This window comes from Pimephales promelas, chromosome 2 (assembly GCF_988280905.1).
Source record: "Pimephales promelas chromosome 2, fPimPro1.hap1.1, whole genome shotgun sequence".
Lineage (NCBI taxonomy): Eukaryota > Metazoa > Chordata > Actinopteri > Cypriniformes > Leuciscidae > Pimephales > Pimephales promelas.
The window spans coordinates 27,536,985-27,560,540 of NC_142770.1; the positions used below are offsets into that span (position 1 = coordinate 27,536,985).

The 23,556-nt window shown below is 47.0% G+C and overlaps 8 non-coding genes and 2 pseudogenes across 8 annotated transcripts; all 10 read right to left on the bottom strand.

Moving 5' to 3' along the window:
* Positions 1–388: 388 nt before the first annotated feature.
* LOC148996031 (U1 spliceosomal RNA) lies at positions 389–553 on the bottom strand. Its single transcript, XR_016147677.1, has one exon. It is a non-coding gene; the product is annotated as a U1 spliceosomal RNA (small nuclear RNA).
* Positions 554–891: 338 nt separating this feature from the next.
* Positions 892–1,082, bottom strand: LOC148996032 (U2 spliceosomal RNA). The gene has a single exon (XR_016148719.1). It is a non-coding gene; the product is annotated as a U2 spliceosomal RNA (small nuclear RNA).
* Positions 1,083–2,192: 1,110 nt separating this feature from the next.
* LOC148996033 (U1 spliceosomal RNA) lies at positions 2,193–2,357 on the bottom strand. Its single transcript, XR_016147690.1, has one exon. It is a non-coding gene; the product is annotated as a U1 spliceosomal RNA (small nuclear RNA).
* A 339-nt stretch (positions 2,358–2,696) lies between these two features.
* On the bottom strand, positions 2,697–2,873 carry LOC148996034 (U2 spliceosomal RNA; annotated as a pseudogene).
* A 6,568-nt stretch (positions 2,874–9,441) lies between these two features.
* On the bottom strand, positions 9,442–9,606 carry LOC148996035 (U1 spliceosomal RNA). The gene has a single exon (XR_016147709.1). It is a non-coding gene; the product is annotated as a U1 spliceosomal RNA (small nuclear RNA).
* A 338-nt stretch (positions 9,607–9,944) lies between these two features.
* LOC148996036 (U2 spliceosomal RNA) lies at positions 9,945–10,126 on the bottom strand. The gene has a single exon (XR_016149448.1). It is a non-coding gene; the product is annotated as a U2 spliceosomal RNA (small nuclear RNA).
* A 6,569-nt stretch (positions 10,127–16,695) lies between these two features.
* LOC148996037 (U1 spliceosomal RNA) lies at positions 16,696–16,860 on the bottom strand. The gene has a single exon (XR_016147731.1). It is a non-coding gene; the product is annotated as a U1 spliceosomal RNA (small nuclear RNA).
* Positions 16,861–17,198: 338 nt separating this feature from the next.
* On the bottom strand, positions 17,199–17,389 carry LOC148996038 (U2 spliceosomal RNA). The gene has a single exon (XR_016148721.1). It is a non-coding gene; the product is annotated as a U2 spliceosomal RNA (small nuclear RNA).
* A 1,110-nt stretch (positions 17,390–18,499) lies between these two features.
* Positions 18,500–18,664, bottom strand: LOC148996039 (U1 spliceosomal RNA). Its single transcript, XR_016147755.1, has one exon. It is a non-coding gene; the product is annotated as a U1 spliceosomal RNA (small nuclear RNA).
* Positions 18,665–19,003: 339 nt separating this feature from the next.
* LOC148996040 (U2 spliceosomal RNA) lies at positions 19,004–19,180 on the bottom strand (annotated as a pseudogene).
* Between the last annotated feature and the right edge of the window lie 4,376 nt (positions 19,181–23,556).

The following is a 23,556-nucleotide window of genomic DNA, read 5'->3' on the forward strand; positions in this document are numbered from 1 at the left end:
GTGAAGAGGAATGCGGCGACTGGCCACTTGGTGGCGCTGTAAACAGAAAAAAACACAACATGGGTGGCTGAATATCACGTGACGTTTCACACGTGCACAATGTTTTCATACCACATGATAGAACTCCTCATTCCGAACAACTTTGCCTCCAGGACAACTGCTGTGAACTAAGTCGTCCGTCAAATATTGGAGACTATTTGAAGAATTGAGGAGAAAAAAGAAAACCCTCCTCACACAGACCGGTCCTAGACTGTTTCGTATCTCTCGAGCAACCGCCGCAGTTCAACTCTCTGGACTGCCTCTGGATATTGAAGAAGTGGAGAAAAAAAACAAAACAAAAGAACCTCAAGTGGAGCTTTAACAATCTGCCCTTTTAACCAGTGTTGTCCAGGGGAGAGCGCGAACGCAGTCCCCCACTACCATAAATTATGCAGTCGAGATTCCCACATTTGGGGAATTCGCAGGGGTCAGCACAACCCAGAGTGCAATGGCCGAGCCTCGCCCTGGGTGAACCACCTTCCTGATCATGGTGTCTCCCCTGCCAGGTAAGTATGAATTCCCAGGCCTTCAGTCAGAAGCACCCTGCCCCTCTCCCCAATCCTCACCAGCGGTTTGCCAGTCAAAAAAGGGGCTTTTTTTTTTTTTTTTTTTTTTGCACGCTCCGCATCCGGCTCCATGAGCCATAAATGTACATAATGCGCCGTCCCCGAATAGTGGACGGATCAGATGTTAAACTGACAGAGGAACAGGGGTTCCTTTTTGTCTTGTTTTTACACCACAATTCTACCCAGGCTAGTATAGCACATGATCACCTACAACACCCACTCACACTAGCTCCATTATCACCTTCTGCCACACAAGACCACTACATTTCTTTCATTGAACACTTTAGGAGGGTGCACCGTTCCCAGAAGTACTGCAATACCGGGTCGATGCGTGGAGTGGACGGAGCAAGCCCCTATGCCATCTCCCAGGACCAAAAATCAATTTAATATGTGGTGCCCGGGTAGGGCACGTATCAGATATTAAACTGATAAGAACAGATACTACACTTGATCTTAGCCAAAAGGCCGAGAAGCGATGACGCAGCGACGCCGAGGCGGGGGAGCCGGCAAAGGCCACGCCCACCTGGGCCGCGGCGAGAGGGTCTAAGGTCGCCGGCAAACAAGCTCAGCTCAGATTGGTTGACACCGAAAATGGATCACAACAGAGTGCACAGCACGACACTCTGGAGTGCAACCTGGGATTTTGGATCATCAACATTCCGCCTTAAAAGTGAGCGGGCAGACCAAAGCGTCCGTGGTAGAGACTTGAAACTCTGAGGGATGGTAGGACCGGCCCGGTACTACAACCTCACCAAGGCTCGCCCCGATCGGCCCCAAGGTGGCGCTGCAGCGATCAAAAGTACGAAATGGCTCGTAACTCCTCGACCGTCGGTCGCAGACCCAAGTGTCTTACATCACCGGAATCCTTGGCTCGAGCCGAACAAGATGCATGCCTCGGATTGGGTGGTCGCGCTGGCGAGATTTTCGGGTATTTTGGATTTTCTGAAAAACCTACTTTTGCACACTAGTCCTAGGTTTTTTGCCCGATCTGACCCAAACCGGTGCAGAAAGATTCTCTGGAGTCTGACTGCCAACAGGGATCGGGAAACAGTTGGAATTTCCATCCACGTTGGCGACGGTACGCCAAAACGTTGGGGGTGGGCGAGGCGGGCTTTACTTAAACGGCTATAACTCTCCAACGGAATGAGACAATTGCACCCAACTCGGTACACCTGTGTACGGGCTCAGCCCGTGGTCACGTGAAGAGGAATGCGGCGACTGGCCACTTGGTGGCGCTGTAAACAGAAAAAAACACAACATGGGTGGCTGAATATCACGTGACGTTTCACACGTGCACAATGTTTTCATACCACATGATAGAACTCCTCATTCCGAACAACTTTGCCTCCAGGACAACTGCTGTGAACTAAGTCGTCCGTCAAATATTGGAGACTATTTGAAGAATTGAGGAGAAAAAAGAAAACCCTCCTCACACAGACCGGTCCTAGACTGTTTCGTATCTCTCGAGCAACCGCCGCAGTTCAACTCTCTGGACTGCCTCTGGATATTGAAGAAGTGGAGAAAAAAAACAAAACAAAAGAACCTCAAGTGGAGCTTTAACAATCTGCCCTTTTAACCAGTGTTGTCCAGGGGAGAGCGCGAACGCAGTCCCCCACTACCATAAATTATGCAGTCGAGATTCCCACATTTGGGGAATTCGCAGGGGTCAGCACAACCCAGAGTGCAATGGCCGAGCCTCGCCCTGGGTGAACCACCTTCCTGATCATGGTGTCTCCCCTGCCAGGTAAGTATGAATTCCCAGGCCTTCAGTCAGAAGCACCCTGCCCCTCTCCCCAATCCTCACCAGCGGTTTGCCAGTCAAAAAAGGGGCTTTTTTTTTTTTTTTTTTTTTTTGCACGCTCCGCATCCGGCTCCATGAGCCATAAATGTACATAATGCGCCGTCCCCGAATAGTGGACGGATCAGATGTTAAACTGACAGAGGAACAGGGGTTCCTTTTTGTCTTGTTTTTACACCACAATTCTACCCAGGCTAGTATAGCACATGATCACCTACAACACCCACTCACACTAGCTCCATTATCACCTTCTGCCACACAAGACCACTACATTTCTTTCATTGAACACTTTAGGAGGGTGCACCGTTCCCAGAAGTACTGCAATACCGGGTCGATGCGTGGAGTGGACGGAGCAAGCCCCTATGCCATCTCCCAGGACCAAAAATCAATTTAATATGTGGTGCCCGGGTAGGGCACGTATCAGATATTAAACTGATAAGAACAGATTTTTTTTTCTTTCGAAAAGTTTTATTGTCACAGTGTCATTCCATTATTTCCATTTGCATGTACATTTTTTTTCTTTTAGATCACATTTTTACACATATTAAAAGGGATACATTATTAACGGTTAAAAGTTTCTTGTGTTTGTGTGTTGTGTAAAAAGTCCATGTATGTTTTAAAAGAAAGGTAAATGGTTTAAATAATAGGAATAAAACAATAAAACATGTCAGATAAAAAACAATAAAACAATAAATTATGCCACATAAAACATCTCTTGTACAGGATCGAGGGTGAGTCCCTATCAAGAATGTCCATTCACTCCAGGTCTCCAGAACAGGCCCCAGACTCCTCGCTTCCAGCGCCCAGCGGAGATCCCCTCTCCTCCGGCCCGCTGGCCCGCTGTTCCCGTAGCCAGAGTGGTGAGGGTGCATCTACGGGCAGCCAGGTACGGTGGCGGCCGGGACCCTCTCCGTGTGACCCCGGCCCCCCCATCCGAATAACGACGTGCGGCCCACCCTGCAGCGTTGATCTTATTCTTTGCTCGCACGCGTGGAGGGGGACCGTCACGCGTTTCCCCACCAGCAGGTTTCTGGTGGCCCAGATGGCATCCTTTATATGGTTGAGGGTGAGCCAGAGCGAGGCAAACGTTGGTGGTGTCAACTCCTTCAAGCCCTGACCCACCCCCAGGATGGCGAGCTTGTAGTCCACCTGGGCCCGACCCGCCGGCAGGCACGGGAAAAACAGGGGGCCGGTCTTGGCCCACAGGTCCCGCGCAACGCCGCACTCCCAGAGCAGATGTTGGACGGTCTCCGGGGAACCACATCCGGACCGTGGGCAGGTGGGGTTTTTGGCCATGCCTCTGGAGTGCATGACCGCCCTGACCGGGAGGATCTCATGAGCCACCATCCACGACAAGTCCTTGAGCCTGTTCTGGAGAGCTGGGTGGGCTGCGTTCCTCCAAACGTCTTTGGCCTCACCTAGTGTGAGGCCTGGAACTGGACTCACCGATTCTCGATCCTGCACAAGAGAGACAAGAGACTTGTGGTTAGTTAAAATAGTGGCATCATTTGTTTCTAAAAGGTATTTCTTTAAAAATGTCTTAATAAAAAGGTGTTCTTTTGACAAATTAAAAGACACTGGGCTTTTAAGATCAATGGGTAAAATTTTCAAGCTTCTTAGGTATGACCCCATCCAGAATCGGGTCATGGCTGCTGTCTTGTGTTCTCTGGATGGGGTCAGTGCATACTGGATGTGGAGGGCGGCAAAGCGGCTGCCTAAAAACAGGTGGGGGTCTGGGAGGCCTTTCCCGCCATTCTCTTTTTTCTTTTTGACAACCTCCCTCTTGAGTCTTTCCCACTTGGACCCCCACAGGAAATAAAATACCGCCCTCTCCAACTTGGCTAGGAATCGTCTTGGGGGACTAAAAACAGAACAGACAAGTAAAATCAGTGGTAAAATCACAGCTTTAAAAATTAAAATCTTGCCTTCTAGCGTCAGTTGTCTTAGTCCCCAAAAGCCCAGTCTTTGCCTAACTTTCCCTAACATGTCAGTCCAGTTTCCTTGTCCTCCACCCTCCCTGTCAAATTTCACACCTAAAATTTTCAAATCATTTTCTTTAAAATCCAAATCTAGTCCTCCTGTGTCCATGTCGCCCCACGGCCCGAAGAGCAGGGCCTCGGACTTACTCCTGTTAAGCTTGGCGCCCGAGGCCCGACCGTACCAGTCAGTCAAGTCCATTGCTCTTCGTACTGATAAAAGGTCAGTCGCTAAAAGAGTCACGTCATCCATATATAAAACACAGGTCGCCGTCAGTCCACCAGTTTCTGGGATGTCTAGTCCTTTAATCCATTTATCCCTTCTCAAGATCTGTGCCAGTGGCTCAATACAAGCCACATACAGAAGGGGAGATAAAGGACACCCCTGACGGACACCGCTGTGGATATTTACAGCTTTGGAAAGATGCCCATTTACAAGAAATTTGCTGCTAAAACCCTCATAGAGCAGCCCCACCCAAGCTATAAACCTCTCTGGAAAGCCCATTTTTTGCAGTACCTGAAGGAGGTACTGGTGCGAGACCCGATCAAAGGCTTTTTCGAAATCTAAATTTAGGGCTACAAGCCGGATGTTTCTGTCTCTCGCATAACAGATGGCATCTCTAATCAGAACTAGGCTGTCTGTTATCTTTCTTCTGGGCACAGCGCAAGCTTGATCCGGGTGGATTACGTCCTCTAAAACGGTCGACATACGTGTAGCTAAAATTTTACTGAAAAGTTTGCTATCAAAATTTAAAAGAGTAATAGGTCTCCAATTTTTTAAGTCAGTCCGGTCACCTTTTTTGTAAAGTAAAGAAACTATCCCTATTCTAAAACTGTCCGGAAGTCTGTCAAGGGTCTCAAAGTCCTTAAAAACAGTCAGTAATTCGTGAGCTAAAATGTCCCAAAAGGTAAGATAAAACTCCAGGGGGAGTCCATCTTCCCCTGGGGATTTACCCCTCTTAAAACCTTTCAGTGCTTTTTGAGTTTCTAAAATGGTAAAATCTTGTATTAAAAGCTCATTTGGACTCTTTACTTTCTTGACTAAAAAATTTAAAACTTCCTTTAGAGTGGTGTCATGTACATCTTTTGGACTGTATAACTCTTGGTAGAAATACTCAACCCCTTTTAAAATTTCATCTGTTGTTTTTACATCCCTCCCTTCTACTTTTACACTAGTTATAGCCCCTCCCCTTGTTAATATCTTTTTAAAAAAATACCTAGTACATTTTTCACCTTCTTCTATCTCTCTCTCTTTACTTCTTAAAATAAACCCTTTACTTTGATAACTGGATAAAACTGACATTTCTTTTTTGACCTCTTTCATTTCGTCATTAAAATCAAAACCATTATTAAAAAGATTAAAATATCTTTGTAGTCTTTTTTGCAGCCCCATCATGTATCTCTTTTCCCTATTCTTCTTGTCCCTTCCTACTTTCCTAAAAAACTGTCTTGTCCGGTCCTTTACCATCTCCCACCACTGTGCGCGTGTATCGTAAAAGTCTTGGAGGGTCTGCCATTGGCTGAACTGCTCCCTATATTCCTTTACTACATCCTCATCTTCTAAGAGGGAGCAGTTCAGCTTCCACAGCCCTCCCCCTACCGTCACACCTGTGGGCAGTGAAAGGGTGGAAGACAGCATTAAGTGGTCAGAAAAGAAAAGGGGGGTGACTGTAGCATCGGTTGGCGGGCAGTCTCTTGTAAAAATATAGTCGATGCGAGAGGCTCTGGAGCCATCACTACTGAACCAAGTGTAGCCCTCCTCTCTTTGATGCACATTTTTAAAACAGTCGACTAATTTAAAATCTCTCACTAAGCCCTGCAATAAAACCGTTGTCTTATCTACTTTAAAATCCTCTCCTACCCTCTTCCTATCTTTTTTTGATAAAACACAGTTAAAATCCCCTGCCACCACTAGGGGCGCCCTACCTAACATGTGGGACTGCAAGTCTTCTAAAAGCTCATACCTTTCATTTTTACCTGTAAAACCATACACATTAAGAACATTTAAATCTCTACCTAAAAAATTCAGATTTGCTAAAAGAGCCCGCCCATCCCTCACCACTGTGCTGCCCTTCACCAAGATATGGGGATTTTTTATTAAAATAGCAACACCGTCATTTTTGTTTTGGTTTGATCCGCTCCATATGGAGGGACCAGGGAGCCATAATTCCTCCATCTTTGTGTACCTATTTAAAAAGGGCAAAGCACACTCTTGTATTAAAAACAAATCTGATTTACAAGTATTTAAAAAGGATAAAATGCTCTGTGCTCGTATGGTGGACCTCACACTTCTTACATTGATGGTTGAGATTGTGAGGGTCATGAGCAGTAAGGTAAAAAAGGTATGAGACATTTAAAACAGAAGACAATAAAAGACTACAATAAAATCATTAAAATCATGTGATTTCTTGTGGCAATTGCCTTCCCCTCCTCCCAGATGGACTGGGGTCGGGGAGGCAAATGCTTACCACCTCCGAGGCTGCAGAGGAAACCTCTTGCAGCTCTTTTGGTGATGATGTTCTTAGCTTTACGTGCAAAAAGGACACCTCATTTGGGGATTCTAGGGGCCACACACGCTCCAGATTGTCCAAAAAGGAACTATCTGAGCGATGTGCAGCCCTAGCTTTCTTCTCCTCTGTGTCAAACAGAGGAGATCCCGCAGGCCTTTTTTGCACCTGAGCATTTGGGAGTGAACATTCAGTTTCACTCCCACTGGTTTCTAAAACCGCGTCCGGAACCGTTTCTAATGAAGAATCTGTTTCTTCCTGTATCTCATCTCCTTCCTTATCTTTCACAGTGGTGGTGGCTGTTTGAATGTTTGACTCTGCCCCTGTGGCCGCCCCACTTCCTTCTTCTGCCCCAATCCCTGAGGCTGGCAGGAGAGATGTAATTCCCGCCAAAACCTCAGGGACCGCCTCCTCCTCCCTTTGTTCTTTTGTTTGGTGTGCTTGCGGGGCGGCCATTTTAAGCTTGTTGGCAAAACTTTTAGGGCAGTCTCTGTAGAGATGGGATGATTCTCCACAAAGATTGCACCGCCTGCCATTGGTACAGTTTTCAAAACTGTGACCAATTTCTTTGCACTTCCCACATACTAGTTCTTGGCATGCTTCGGCGAGATGCCCAACTCTTCCACATTTTCTACACAGCTTAGGCATTCCTTGATAGTGTATGTAGCCTCTGTTTTCTCCCAGCACAATCATAGAAGGCAGATGTTTCAGGCCCTGGTAGCCCCCAGCGTCTTCCCATTGTTTAATGGGAATCCACCAGGAGCAATTCCAAATGCCATCCTCATCTAGCACTTTGACAGGCTGACTTCTAACAGTGCAAAATCTACCCAGCCAGACACAAATATCATCTCCAGTCACTGTTTCATTAAACATCCTAACAATCACTGTTTTAAGAGTGTTATCAGAAAGTTTCTCCACAGTGAACATGGAGAACTGGGCCTTAACATTTTCAAACCGTTGCCAAAAATCATTTAGCAGGGAAGCAGCCTTAAAGCTAACATCAAATCCTTTGTTCAGGGGCAGAGTCATCAAACAATTCAAGTCCTCGGGCTTAAAATGTAAGGTCTTTTGGATCAGCTTCCTGGAAAAGTCCATGCGGGACATACCCAGGAGCTTCCCCTCGACCTCTCTAAATAAAAACCGCACGCTGTGGTGCCTCCGCACACCGGCACGAGCTGCCGACATGGTGGAGGCACCAACAGCCTAAAACTTTAAAAACCCAATAAATATTAAATAAATAAATAAATAGACAATAAATAAATAAATAGATAATATGGTCTTACCTTAAAACTGAGAAGGAGTAAAATCAGCTGGTTCAATCTACCTCTCGAGAGATGTGTGGCTCGGGATACCAGAAGATCTCGAGCCAAGAACCTCCAAGAGGCGATCGCAGTCTGAACCGTTTGACAAGATACTTGATCTTAGCCAAAAGGCCGAGAAGCGATGACGCAGCGACGCCGAGGCGGGGGAGCCGGCAAAGGCCACGCCCACCTGGGCCGCGGCGAGAGGGTCTAAGGTCGCCGGCAAACAAGCTCAGCTCAGATTGGTTGACACCGAAAATGGATCACAACAGAGTGCACAGCACGACACTCTGGAGTGCAACCTGGGATTTTGGATCATCAACATTCCGCCTTAAAAGTGAGCGGGCAGACCAAAGCGTCCGTGGTAGAGACTTGAAACTCTGAGGGATGGTAGGACCGGCCCGGTACTACAACCTCACCAAGGCTCGCCCCGATCGGCCCCAAGGTGGCGCTGCAGCGATCAAAAGTACGAAATGGCTCGTAACTCCTCGACCGTCGGTCGCAGACCCAAGTGTCTTACATCACCGGAATCCTTGGCTCGAGCCGAACAAGATGCATGCCTCGGATTGGGTGGTCGCGCTGGCGAGATTTTCGGGTATTTTGGATTTTCTGAAAAACCTACTTTTGCACACTAGTCCTAGGTTTTTTGCCCGATCTGACCCAAACCGGTGCAGAAAGATTCTCTGGAGTCTGACTGCCAACAGAGATCGGGAAACAGTTGGAATTTCCATCCACGTTGGCGACGGTACGCCAAAACGTTGGGGGTGGGCGAGGCGGGCTTTACTTAAACGGCTATAACTCTCCAACGGAATGAGACAATTGCACCCAACTCGGTACACCTGTGTACGGGCTCAGCCCGTGGTCACGTGAAGAGGAATGCGGCGACTGGCCACTTGGTGGCGCTGTAAACAGAAAAAAACACAACATGGGTGGCTGAATATCACGTGACGTTTCACACGTGCACAATGTTTTCATACCACATGATAGAACTCCTCATTCCGAACAACTTTGCCTCCAGGACAACTGCTGTGAACTAAGTCGTCCGTCAAATATTGGAGACTATTTGAAGAATTGAGGAGAAAAAAGAAAACCCTCCTCACACAGACCGGTCCTAGACTGTTTCGTATCTCTCGAGCAACCGCCGCAGTTCAACTCTCTGGACTGCCTCTGGATATTGAAGAAGTGGAGAAAAAAAACAAAACAAAAGAACCTCAAGTGGAGCTTTAACAATCTGCCCTTTTAACCAGTGTTGTCCAGGGGAGAGCGCGAACGCAGTCCCCCACTACCATAAATTATGCAGTCGAGATTCCCACATTTGGGGAATTCGCAGGGGTCAGCACAACCCAGAGTGCAATGGCCGAGCCTCGCCCTGGGTGAACCACCTTCCTGATCATGGTGTCTCCCCTGCCAGGTAAGTATGAATTCCCAGGCCTTCAGTCAGAAGCACCCTGCCCCTCTCCCCAATCCTCACCAGCGGTTTGCCAGTCAAAAAAGGGGCTTTTTTTTTTTTTTTTTTTTTTGCACGCTCCGCATCCGGCTCCATGAGCCATAAATGTACATAATGCGCCGTCCCCGAATAGTGGACGGATCAGATGTTAAACTGACAGAGGAACAGGGGTTCCTTTTTGTCTTGTTTTTACACCACAATTCTACCCAGGCTAGTATAGCACATGATCACCTACAACACCCACTCACACTAGCTCCATTATCACCTTCTGCCACACAAGACCACTACATTTCTTTCATTGAACACTTTAGGAGGGTGCACCGTTCCCAGAAGTACTGCAATACCGGGTCGATGCGTGGAGTGGACGGAGCAAGCCCCTATGCCATCTCCCAGGACCAAAAATCAATTTAATATGTGGTGCCCGGGTAGGGCACGTATCAGATATTAAACTGATAAGAACAGATTTTTTCTTTCTTTCTTTCGAAAAGTTTTATTGTCACAGTGTCATTCCATTATTTCCATTTGCATGTACATTTTTTCTTTTAGATCACATTTTTACACATATTATAAGGGACACATTATTTACTGTTAAAAGTTTCTTGTGTTTGTGTGTTGTGTAAAAAGTCCATGTATGTTTTAAAAGAAAGGTAAATGGTTTAAATAATAGGAATAAAACAATAAAACAAGTCAGATAAAAAACAATAAAACAATAAATTATGCCACATAAAACATCTCTTGTACAGGATCGAGGGTGAGTCCCTATCAAGAATGTCCATTCACTCCAGGTCTCCAGAACAGGCCCCGGACTCCTCGCTTCCAGCGCCCAGCGGAGATCCCCTCTCCTCCGGCCCGCTGGCCCGCTGTTCCCGTAGCCGGTGTGGTGAGGGTGCATCTACGGGCGGCCAGGGTCGGGGGTGGCCGGGACCTCTTTGGTGTGACCCCAGCCCCCCCATCCGAATAACGACGTCCGGCGCCTCCTGCAGCGCAGATCTAACTAATTGCTCGCACGCGTGGAGGGGCACCGTAACGCGTTTCCCCACCAGCAGGTTTCTGGTGGCCCAGATGGCATCCTTGATATGGTTGAGGGTGAGCCAGAGCGAGGTAAATTGCTGTGATGTTAGCTCCTTCAAGCCCTGACCCACCCCCAGGATGGCGAGCCTGTATCCCACCTGGGCCCGACCCGCCGGCAGGCACGGGAAAACCAGGGGGCTGGTCTTGGCCCACAGGTCCCGCGCAGCACCGCACTCCCAGAGCAGATGGTAGACGGTCTCCGGGGAACCACATCCGGACCGTGGGCAGGTGGGGTTTTTGGCCATGCCTCTGGAGTGCATAACCGCCCTGACCGGGAGGATCTCATGGGCCACCATCCACGACAAGTCCTTAAGCCTGTTCTGGAGAGCTGGGTGGGCTGCGTTCCTCCAAACGTCTTTGGCCTCACCTAGTGTGAGGCCTGGAACTGGGCTCACCGATTCTCGATCCTGCACAAGAGAGACAAGAGACTTGTGGTTAGTTAAAACAGTGGCATCATTCGTTTCTAAAAGGTATTTCTTTAAAAAATTCTTAATAAAAAGATGTTCTTTTGACAGATTAAAAGACACTGGACATTTAAGATCAACGGGTAAAATTTTCAAAGATCTTAAGTATGACCCCATCCAGAATCGGGTCATGGCTGCTGTCTTGTGTTCTCTGGATGGGGTCAGTGCATACTGGATGTGGAGGGCGGCAAAGCGGCTGCCTAAAAACAGGTGGGGGTCTGGGAGGCCTTTCCCACCATTCTCTTTTTTCTTTTTGACGACCTCCCTCTTGAGTCTTTCCCACTTGGACCCCCACAGGAAATAAAATACCGCCCTCTCCAACTTGGCTAGGAATCGTCTTGGGGGACTAAAAACAGAACAGACAAGTAAAATCAGTGGTAAAATCACAGCTTTAAAAATTAAAATCTTGCCTTCATACGTCAGTTGTCTTAGTCCCCAAAAGCCCAGTCTTTGCCTAACTTTCCCTAACATGTCAGTCCAGTTACCCTGTCCTCCACCCTCCCTGTCAAATTTCACACCTAAAATTTTCAAATTATTATCTTTAAAATCCAAATCTAGTCCGCCTTTGTCAACGTTCCCCCACGGCCCGAAGAGCAGGGCCTCGGACTTACTCCTGTTAAGCTTGGCGCCCGAGGCCCGACCGTACCAGTCAGTCAAGTCCATTGCTCTTCGTACCGATAAAAGGTCAGTCGCTAAAAGGGTCACGTCGTCCATATATAAAACACAGGTCGCCGTCAGTCCACCAGTTCCTGGGATTTCTAGTCCTTTAATCCATTTATCCCTTCTCAAGATTTGTGCCAGTGGCTCAATACAAGCCACGTACAGAAGGGGAGATAAGGGACACCCCTGACGGACACCGCTGCGGATATTTACAGCTTTGGTAAGATGCCCATTTACAAGAATTTTGCTGCCTAAGTCCTCATACAGCAGTCCCACCCAAGCTAGAAACCTCTCAGAAAAGCCCATTTTTTGCAGTACCTGAAGGAGGTACTGGTGCGAAACTCGATCAAATGCTTTTTCGAAGTCTAAATTTAGGACTACAAGCCGAATGTTTCTGTCTCTCGCATAACAGATGGCGTCTCTGATCAGTATTAGGCTGTCCGTGATCTTCCTGCCGGGCACAGCGCAAGCTTGATCCAGGTGGATTACGTCCTCTAAAACGGTCGACATGCGTGTAGCTAAAATTTTACTAAAAAGTTTACAATCATAATTTAAAAGAGTGATTGGTCGCCAGTTTCTTAAGTCAGTCTTGTCTCCTTTTTTGTACAGTAGTGTAACTATCCCTACTCTAAAGCTGTCTGGAAGTCTGTCAAGAGTCTCAAATTCTTTAAAAACTGTAAGTAAGTCGTGTGCTAAAATGTCCCAGAAAGTCAGGTAAAACTCAAAGGGGAGTCCGTCCATGCCCGGTGACTTCCCCTTCTTAAAACCCTTTACAGCTTTTGTCAACTCTAAAAGATTAAAATCCTGGGATAAAAGCACATTTGGACTCTTAACTTTTTTATCTAAAACCCCTAAAACGTCCTCTAAGGTGCCATTGTGTACCTCTTTAGTGTCATATAAATTACTGTAAAAACTTTCAATTTCCCCTAAAATCCGGTCATTTGTGTTTACTTCCTCCCCTCTAAAAGTTTTTAAAGCATTAATGGACCCTCCCCGAGCTATTGTCTTTTTAAAAAAATATCTGGTACACTTCTCTCCTTCCTCTAACTCCCTTTCTTTACATCTTAAAATGACACCTTTGCTCTTTATTTCAGACAGATCTGACATTTCTTTCTTTACTTCTTTTATTTCATTTGTAAAATCCAATCCATTGTTTAAAAGGTTAAAATATCTCTGCAGTCTTTTTTGCAACCCCATCATGCGTCTTTTTTCTTTATTCTTTTTTTCTCTCCCAATTTGTTTAAAAAACCGTCCTGTCCTTTGTTTCACCATCTCCCACCACTGTGCACGTGAGTCATAAAAGTCCTGGAGGGTCTGCCATTGGCTGAACTGCTCCCTATACTCTTTTACCACTTCCTCGTCCTCTAACAGGGAACAGTTCAGCTTCCACAGCCCTCCCCCTGCAGTCACACCCGTGGGAAGTGAAAGAGTGCAAGACAGCATCATGTGATCGGAAAAAAAGAGGGGGGTCAATGTAGCATCGGTCGGCGGGAGGTCCCTTGTAAAAACATAGTCAATTCGAGAGGCTCTGGCACCGTCACCACTGAACCAGGTGAAGCCCTCCTCTCTTTGATGCATTGTTTTAAAACAGTCAACTAACTTAAAATCTTTGACTATATTTTGTAATAAAACCGATGTCTTGTCTACCTTAAAATCATCTCCTACCCTCTTTCTGTCATTTTTTGATAAAACACAATTAAAATCCCCTGCTACCACTAGGGGAGCCCTGCCTAGCATGTGGGGTTGCGAGTCTTCTAAAAGCTCATACCTGTTATTTTTTTCTGTAAAACCATACATATTTAAAATATTAAGATCCTTACCTAAAAAAGTCAGATTTGCTAAAATTGCCCGCCCGTCCCTCACCACAGTGCTGCCCTTCACCAAAAGGTTGGGATTTTTGATTAAAATAGCAACACCGTCATTTTTGTTAAAATTGGACCCACTCCAAATGGAAAATCCTGGGGTCCAAATCTCCTCCCACTTCCTGTAATTTGTTAAAAAAGGCAAACCACATTCTTGCAATAAAAACACATCTGACTTAAAAGTTTTTAAAAAGGATAACACACTCTGTGCTCGCAGAGTAGACCTCACACTTCTCACATTGATTGTAGAGATAGTGAGGGCCATGAGCAGTATGGTTAAAAATACAAGCATTAATAGAAGAATAAAACCAAAAGACTGCAGAAAGTTACATTAAAATCATGTTATGTCATGTATCACTTGCTTCTCCTTTTCCCCAGAAAAACTGGGATCAGGAGGGCAAATGCTCGTCACCTTGGAGTCCACAGAGAGGGCCTCTTGTGGATCCTTCGGCGACGATGTTATTAGCTTAACGTGCAAAAAGGAGACTTCATTGGGAGAATCTGCGGGCCACACACGGTCTAGATCTACCAAGGAGGTACTATCTAGCCGGAGCGATGCCCGCAGCCTTTTCTCCTCTGTTTGAAGCAGAGGAGATCTCGCAGACCTTTTTTGCACCTGAGCATTGGGAAGTGAACCCTCGGATTCACCCCCACTATCCACCACGCTAACCTCCGATACGGTGTAGAGCGAGGAAGCCGTTACATCCTCCTCCTCTATTTTGTTTTCGCTTATCTCTTGTTGGGGAACGGCTTCCTCACTCTGTTTGCTGTTAAAACTTGGCTCCGCCCCTATGGCCGCCCCACTTCCTTCCTCCTGCCCACTCCCTGAGGCTGGCTGGGAAATAGAATTTCCCGCCAAAACCTCAGGGACCGCCTCCTCCTTCCTTTGCTCTTTTGTTTGTTCCACATGTGGGGCGGCCATTTTGTTACCTTTCAATTTGTTGGCAAAACTTTTAGGGCAATCTCTGTAGAGATGGTTAGTTTCACCACAAAGATTACACCTTCTGCCAATGGTACATTCTTCAAAAGTATGACCAATTCCTCTACACTTCCCACATGTTAATTCATTGCATGCATCGGCTAAATGCCCCATTCTCCCACACTTTCTGCACAATTTAGGCATTCCTTGATAGTGAATGTAGCCTCTGTTCTCTCCCAACACAATCATTGAAGGTAGGTGTTTCAGGCCCTGGTAGCCCCCGGCGTCTTCCCATTGTTTAATGGGAATTCGCCAGGAGCAATTCCAGATGCCGTCTTCATCTAACACTTTGACTGGTTGCCCCCGAACAGTGCAAAATCTACCCAACCAGACACAAATGTCTTCTCCATTCACAGTTTCATTAAACATCCTGACAATCACGGTTTTAAGTGAATTGTCAGAAAGTTTTTCCACAGTAAACATTGAAAACTGGGCTTTGCATGCATCAAACCTTTGCCAGAATTCAGTTAACAGGGAAGCGCTTTTGAAACTTAAATCAAAACCTTTGTTCAGGGGGAGAGTTACCAAGCAGTTCAAGTCATCAGGTTTAAAATTGAGGGTTTTCTGGATCAGCTTCCTGGAGAAGTCAAGACGTGACAACCCCAGGAGCTTACCATTCACCTCTTTAAATAAAAACCGCACGCTGTGGTGCCTCCGCATGCCGGCACGAGCAGCCGACATGGTGGAGGCACCAACAGCCTAAAACTTAAAACAATAAATAAATAAATAAATAAATAGATAAAAAGGTCTTACCTTAAAACCGAACCGGAATAAAAGCAGCTGGAACAATGTACCTCTCAAAAGTTTGAGGCTCAAGTCACGGAAGGACCCGAGCCGGAAAAACCTCCAAGAGGCGATCGCTGTCTCTACCTTGGGACCAGACACTTGATCTTAGCCAAAAGGCCGAGAAGCGATGACGCAGCGACGCCGAGGCGGGGGAGCCGGCAAAGGCCACGCCCACCTGGGCCGCGGCGAGAGGGTCTAAGGTCGCCGGCAAACAAGCTCAGCTCAGATTGGTTGACACCGAAAATGGATCACAACAGAGTGCACAGCACGACACTCTGGAGTGCAACCTGGGATTTTGGATCATCAACATTCCGCCTTAAAAGTGAGCGGGCAGACCAAAGCGTCCGTGGTAGAGACTTGAAACTCTGAGGGATGGTAGGACCGGCCCGGTACTACAACCTCACCAAGGCTCGCCCCGATCGGCCCCAAGGTGGCGCTGCAGCGATCAAAAGTACGAAATGGCTCGTAACTCCTCGACCGTCGGTCGCAGACCCAAGTGTCTTACATCACCGGAATCCTTGGCTCGAGCCGAACAAGATGCATGCCTCGGATTGGGTGGTCGCGCTGGCGAGATTTTCGGGTATTTTGGATTTTCTGAAAAACCTACTTTTGCACACTAGTCCTAGGTTTTTTGCCCGATCTGACCCAAACCGGTGCAGAAAGATTCTCTGGAGTCTGACTGCCAACAGGGATCGGGAAACAGTTGGAATTTCCATCCACGTTGGCGACGGTACGCCAAAACGTTGGGGGTGGGCGAGGCGGGCTTTACTTAAACGGCTATAACTCTCCAACGGAATGAGACAATTGCACCCAACTCGGTACACCTGTGTACGGGCTCAGCCCGTGGTCACGTGAAGAGGAATGCGGCGACTGGCCACTTGGTGGCGCTGTAAACAGAAAAAAACACAACATGGGTGGCTGAATATCACGTGACGTTTCACACGTGCACAATGTTTTCATACCACATGATAGAACTCCTCATTCCGAACAACTTTGCCTCCAGGACAACTGCTGTGAACTAAGTCGTCCGTCAAATATTGGAGACTATTTGAAGAATTGAGGAGAAAAAAGAAAACCCTCCTCACACAGACCGGTCCTAGACTGTTTCGTATCTCTCGAGCAACCGCCGCAGTTCAACTCTCTGGACTGCCTCTGGATATTGAAGAAGTGGAGAAAAAAAACAAAACAAAAGAACCTCAAGTGGAGCTTTAACAATCTGCCCTTTTAACCAGTGTTGTCCAGGGGAGAGCGCGAACGCAGTCCCCCACTACCATAAATTATGCAGTCGAGATTCCCACATTTGGGGAATTCGCAGGGGTCAGCACAACCCAGAGTGCAATGGCCGAGCCTCGCCCTGGGTGAACCACCTTCCTGATCATGGTGTCTCCCCTGCCAGGTAAGTATGAATTCCCAGGCCTTCAGTCAGAAGCACCCTGCCCCTCTCCCCAATCCTCACCAGCGGTTTGCCAGTCAAAAAAGGGGCTTTTTTTTTTTTTTTTTTTTTTGCACGCTCCGCATCCGGCTCCATGAGCCATAAATGTACATAATGCGCCGTCCCCGAATAGTGGACGGATCAGATGTTAAACTGACAGAGGAACAGGGGTTCCTTTTTGTCTTGTTTTTACACCACAATTCTACCCAGGCTAGTATAGCACATGATCACCTACAACACCCACTCACACTAGCTCCATTATCACCTTCTGCCACACAAGACCACTACATTTCTTTCATTGAACACTTTAGGAGGGTGCACCGTTCCCAGAAGTACTGCAATACCGGGTCGATGCGTGGAGTGGACGGAGCAAGCCCCTATGCCATCTCCCAGGACCAAAAATCAATTTAATATGTGGTGCCCGGGTAGGGCACGTATCAGATATTAAACTGATAAGAACAGATACTACACTTGATCTTAGCCAAAAGGCCGAGAAGCGATGACGCAGCGACGCCGAGGCGGGGGAGCCGGCAAAGGCCACGCCCACCTGGGCCGCGGCGAGAGGGTCTAAGGTCGCCGGCAAACAAGCTCAGCTCAGATTGGTTGACACCGAAAATGGATCACAACAGAGTGCACAGCACGACACTCTGGAGTGCAACCTGGGATTTTGGATCATCAACATTCCGCCTTAAAAGTGAGCGGGCAGACCAAAGCGTCCGTGGTAGAGACTTGAAACTCTGAGGGATGGTAGGACCGGCCCGGTACTACAACCTCACCAAGGCTCGCCCCGATCGGCCCCAAGGTGGCGCTGCAGCGATCAAAAGTACGAAATGGCTCGTAACTCCTCGACCGTCGGTCGCAGACCCAAGTGTCTTACATCACCGGAATCCTTGGCTCGAGCCGAACAAGATGCATGCCTCGGATTGGGTGGTCGCGCTGGCGAGATTTTCGGGTATTTTGGATTTTCTGAAAAACCTACTTTTGCACACTAGTCCTAGGTTTTTTGCCCGATCTGACCCAAACCGGTGCAGAAAGATTCTCTGGAGTCTGACTGCCAACAGGGATCGGGAAACAGTTGGAATTTCCATCCACGTTGGCGACGGTACGCCAAAACGTTGGGGGTGGGCGAGGCGGGCTTTACTTAAACGGCTATAACTCTCCAACGGAATGAGACAATTGCACCCAACTCGGTACACCTGTGTACGGGCTCAGCCCGTGGTCACGTGAAGAGGAATGCGGCGACTGGCCACTTGGTGGCGCTGTAAACAGAAAAAAACACAACATGGGTGGCTGAATATCACGTGACGTTTCACACGTGCACAATGTTTTCATACCACATGATAGAACTCCTCATTCCGAACAACTTTGCCTCCAGGACAACTGCTGTGAACTAAGTCGTCCGTCAAATATTGGAGACTATTTGAAGAATTGAGGAGAAAAAAGAAAACCCTCCTCACACAGACCGGTCCTAGACTGTTTCGTATCTCTCGAGCAACCGCCGCAGTTCAACTCTCTGGACTGCCTCTGGATATTGAAGAAGTGGAGAAAAAAAACAAAACAAAAGAACCTCAAGTGGAGCTTTAACAATCTGCCCTTTTAACCAGTGTTGTCCAGGGGAGAGCGCGAACGCAGTCCCCCACTACCATAAATTATGCAGTCGAGATTCCCACATTTGGGGAATTCGCAGGGGTCAGCACAACCCAGAGTGCAATGGCCGAGCCTCGCCCTGGGTGAACCACCTTCCTGATCATGGTGTCTCCCCTGCCAGGTAAGTATGAATTCCCAGGCCTTCAGTCAGAAGCACCCTGCCCCTCTCCCCAATCCTCACCAGCGGTTTGCCAGTCAAAAAAGGGGCTTTTTTTTTTTTTTTTTTTTTTTGCACGCTCCGCATCCGGCTCCATGAGCCATAAATGTACATAATGCGCCGTCCCCGAATAGTGGACGGATCAGATGTTAAACTGACAGAGGAACAGGGGTTCCTTTTTGTCTTGTTTTTACACCACAATTCTACCCAGGCTAGTATAGCACATGATCACCTACAACACCCACTCACACTAGCTCCATTATCACCTTCTGCCACACAAGACCACTACATTTCTTTCATTGAACACTTTAGGAGGGTGCACAGTTCCCAGAAGTACTGCAATACCGGGTCGATGCGTGGAGTGGACGGAGCAAGCCCCTATGCCATCTCCCAGGACCAAAAATCAATTTAATATGTGGTGCCCGGGTAGGGCACGTATCAGATATTAAACTGATAAGAACAGATTTTTTTTTCTTTCGAAAAGTTTTATTGTCACAGTGTCATTCCATTATTTCCATTTGCATGTACATTTTTTTTCTTTTAGATCACATTTTTACACATATTAAAAGGGATACATTATTAACGGTTAAAAGTTTCTTGTGTTTGTGTGTTGTGTAAAAAGTCCATGTATGTTTTAAAAGAAAGGTAAATGGTTTAAATAATAGGAATAAAACAATAAAACATGTCAGATAAAAAACAATAAAACAATAAATTATGCCACATAAAACATCTCTTGTACAGGATCGAGGGTGAGTCCCTATCAAGAATGTCCATTCACTCCAGGTCTCCAGAACAGGCCCCAGACTCCTCGCTTCCAGCGCCCAGCGGAGATCCCCTCTCCTCCGGCCCGCTGGCCCGCTGTTCCCGTAGCCAGAGTGGTGAGGGTGCATCTACGGGCAGCCAGGTACGGTGGCGGCCGGGACCCTCTCCGTGTGACCCCGGCCCCCCCATCCGAATAACGACGTGCGGCCCACCCTGCAGCGTTGATCTTATTCTTTGCTCGCACGCGTGGAGGGGGACCGTCACGCGTTTCCCCACCAGCAGGTTTCTGGTGGCCCAGATGGCATCCTTTATATGGTTGAGGGTGAGCCAGAGCGAGGCAAACGTTGGTGGTGTCAACTCCTTCAAGCCCTGACCCACCCCCAGGATGGCGAGCTTGTAGTCCACCTGGGCCCGACCCGCCGGCAGGCACGGGAAAAACAGGGGGCCGGTCTTGGCCCACAGGTCCCGCGCAACGCCGCACTCCCAGAGCAGATGTTGGACGGTCTCCGGGGAACCACATCCGGACCGTGGGCAGGTGGGGTTTTTGGCCATGCCTCTGGAGTGCATGACCGCCCTGACCGGGAGGATCTCATGAGCCACCATCCACGACAAGTCCTTGAGCCTGTTCTGGAGAGCTGGGTGGGCTGCGTTCCTCCAAACGTCTTTGGCCTCACCTAGTGTGAGGCCTGGAACTGGACTCACCGATTCTCGATCCTGCACAAGAGAGACAAGAGACTTGTGGTTAGTTAAAATAGTGGCATCATTTGTTTCTAAAAGGTATTTCTTTAAAAATGTCTTAATAAAAAGGTGTTCTTTTGACAAATTAAAAGACACTGGGCTTTTAAGATCAATGGGTAAAATTTTCAAGCTTCTTAGGTATGACCCCATCCAGAATCGGGTCATGGCTGCTGTCTTGTGTTCTCTGGATGGGGTCAGTGCATACTGGATGTGGAGGGCGGCAAAGCGGCTGCCTAAAAACAGGTGGGGGTCTGGGAGGCCTTTCCCGCCATTCTCTTTTTTCTTTTTGACAACCTCCCTCTTGAGTCTTTCCCACTTGGACCCCCACAGGAAATAAAATACCGCCCTCTCCAACTTGGCTAGGAATCGTCTTGGGGGACTAAAAACAGAACAGACAAGTAAAATCAGTGGTAAAATCACAGCTTTAAAAATTAAAATCTTGCCTTCTAGCGTCAGTTGTCTTAGTCCCCAAAAGCCCAGTCTTTGCCTAACTTTCCCTAACATGTCAGTCCAGTTTCCTTGTCCTCCACCCTCCCTGTCAAATTTCACACCTAAAATTTTCAAATCATTTTCTTTAAAATCCAAATCTAGTCCTCCTGTGTCCATGTCGCCCCACGGCCCGAAGAGCAGGGCCTCGGACTTACTCCTGTTAAGCTTGGCGCCCGAGGCCCGACCGTACCAGTCAGTCAAGTCCATTGCTCTTCGTACTGATAAAAGGTCAGTCGCTAAAAGAGTCACGTCATCCATATATAAAACACAGGTCGCCGTCAGTCCACCAGTTCCTGGGATGTCTAGTCCTTTAATCCATTTATCCCTTCTCAAGATCTGTGCCAGTGGCTCAATACAAGCCACATACAGAAGGGGAGATAAAGGACACCCCTGACGGACACCGCTGTGGATATTTACAGCTTTGGAAAGATGCCCATTTACAAGAAATTTGCTGCTAAAACCCTCATAGAGCAGCCCCACCCAAGCTATAAACCTCTCTGGAAAGCCCATTTTTTGCAGTACCTGAAGGAGGTACTGGTGCGAGACCCGATCAAAGGCTTTTTCGAAATCTAAATTTAGGGCTACAAGCCGGATGTTTCTGTCTCTCGCATAACAGATGGCATCTCTAATCAGAACTAGGCTGTCTGTTATCTTTCTTCTGGGCACAGCGCAAGCTTGATCCGGGTGGATTACGTCCTCTAAAACGGTCGACATACGTGTAGCTAAAATTTTACTGAAAAGTTTGCTATCAAAATTTAAAAGAGTAATAGGTCTCCAATTTTTTAAGTCAGTCCGGTCACCTTTTTTGTAAAGTAAAGAAACTATCCCTATTCTAAAACTGTCCGGAAGTCTGTCAAGGGTCTCAAAGTCCTTAAAAACAGTCAGTAATTCGTGAGCTAAAATGTCCCAAAAGGTAAGATAAAACTCCAGGGGGAGTCCATCTTCCCCTGGGGATTTACCCCTCTTAAAACCTTTCAGTGCTTTTTGAGTTTCTAAAATGGTAAAATCTTGTATTAAAAGCTCATTTGGACTCTTTACTTTCTTGACTAAAAAATTTAAAACTTCCTTTAGAGTGGTGTCATGTACATCTTTTGGACTGTATAACTCTTGGTAGAAATACTCAACCCCTTTTAAAATTTCATCTGTTGTTTTTACATCCCTCCCTTCTACTTTTACACTAGTTATAGCCCCTCCCCTTGTTAATATCTTTTTAAAAAAATACCTAGTACATTTTTCACCTTCTTCTATCTCTCTCTCTTTACTTCTTAAAATAAACCCTTTACTTTGATAACTGGATAAAACTGACATTTCTTTTTTGACCTCTTTCATTTCGTCATTAAAATCAAAACCATTATTAAAAAGATTAAAATATCTTTGTAGTCTTTTTTGCAGCCCCATCATGTATCTCTTTTCCCTATTCTTCTTGTCCCTTCCTACTTTCCTAAAAAACTGTCTTGTCCGGTCCTTTACCATCTCCCACCACTGTGCGCGTGTATCGTAAAAGTCTTGGAGGGTCTGCCATTGGCTGAACTGCTCCCTATATTCCTTTACTACATCCTCATCTTCTAAGAGGGAGCAGTTCAGCTTCCACAGCCCTCCCCCTACCGTCACACCTGTGGGCAGTGAAAGGGTGGAAGACAGCATTAAGTGGTCAGAAAAGAAAAGGGGGGTGACTGTAGCATCGGTTGGCGGGCAGTCTCTTGTAAAAATATAGTCGATGCGAGAGGCTCTGGAGCCATCACTACTGAACCAAGTGTAGCCCTCCTCTCTTTGATGCACATTTTTAAAACAGTCGACTAATTTAAAATCTCTCACTAAGCCCTGCAATAAAACCGTTGTCTTATCTACTTTAAAATCCTCTCCTACCCTCTTCCTATCTTTTTTTGATAAAACACAGTTAAAATCCCCTGCCACCACTAGGGGCGCCCTACCTAACATGTGGGACTGCAAGTCTTCTAAAAGCTCATACCTTTCATTTTTACCTGTAAAACCATACACATTAAGAACATTTAAATCTCTACCTAAAAAATTCAGATTTGCTAAAAGAGCCCGCCCATCCCTCACCACTGTGCTGCCCTTCACCAAGATATGGGGATTTTTTATTAAAATAGCAACACCGTCATTTTTGTTTTGGTTTGATCCGCTCCATATGGAGGGACCAGGGAGCCATAATTCCTCCATCTTTGTGTACCTATTTAAAAAGGGCAAAGCACACTCTTGTATTAAAAACAAATCTGATTTACAAGTATTTAAAAAGGATAAAATGCTCTGTGCTCGTATGGTGGACCTCACACTTCTTACATTGATGGTTGAGATTGTGAGGGTCATGAGCAGTAAGGTAAAAAAGGTATGAGACATTTAAAACAGAAGACAATAAAAGACTACAATAAAATCATTAAAATCATGTGATTTCTTGTGGCAATTGCCTTCCCCTCCTCCCAGATGGACTGGGGTCGGGGAGGCAAATGCTTACCACCTCCGAGGCTGCAGAGGAAACCTCTTGCAGCTCTTTTGGTGATGATGTTCTTAGCTTTACGTGCAAAAAGGACACCTCATTTGGGGATTCTAGGGGCCACACACGCTCCAGATTGTCCAAAAAGGAACTATCTGAGCGATGTGCAGCCCTAGCTTTCTTCTCCTCTGTGTCAAACAGAGGAGATCCCGCAGGCCTTTTTTGCACCTGAGCATTTGGGAGTGAACATTCAGTTTCACTCCCACTGGTTTCTAAAACCGCGTCCGGAACCGTTTCTAATGAAGAATCTGTTTCTTCCTGTATCTCATCTCCTTCCTTATCTTTCACAGTGGTGGTGGCTGTTTGAATGTTTGACTCTGCCCCTGTGGCCGCCCCACTTCCTTCTTCTGCCCCAATCCCTGA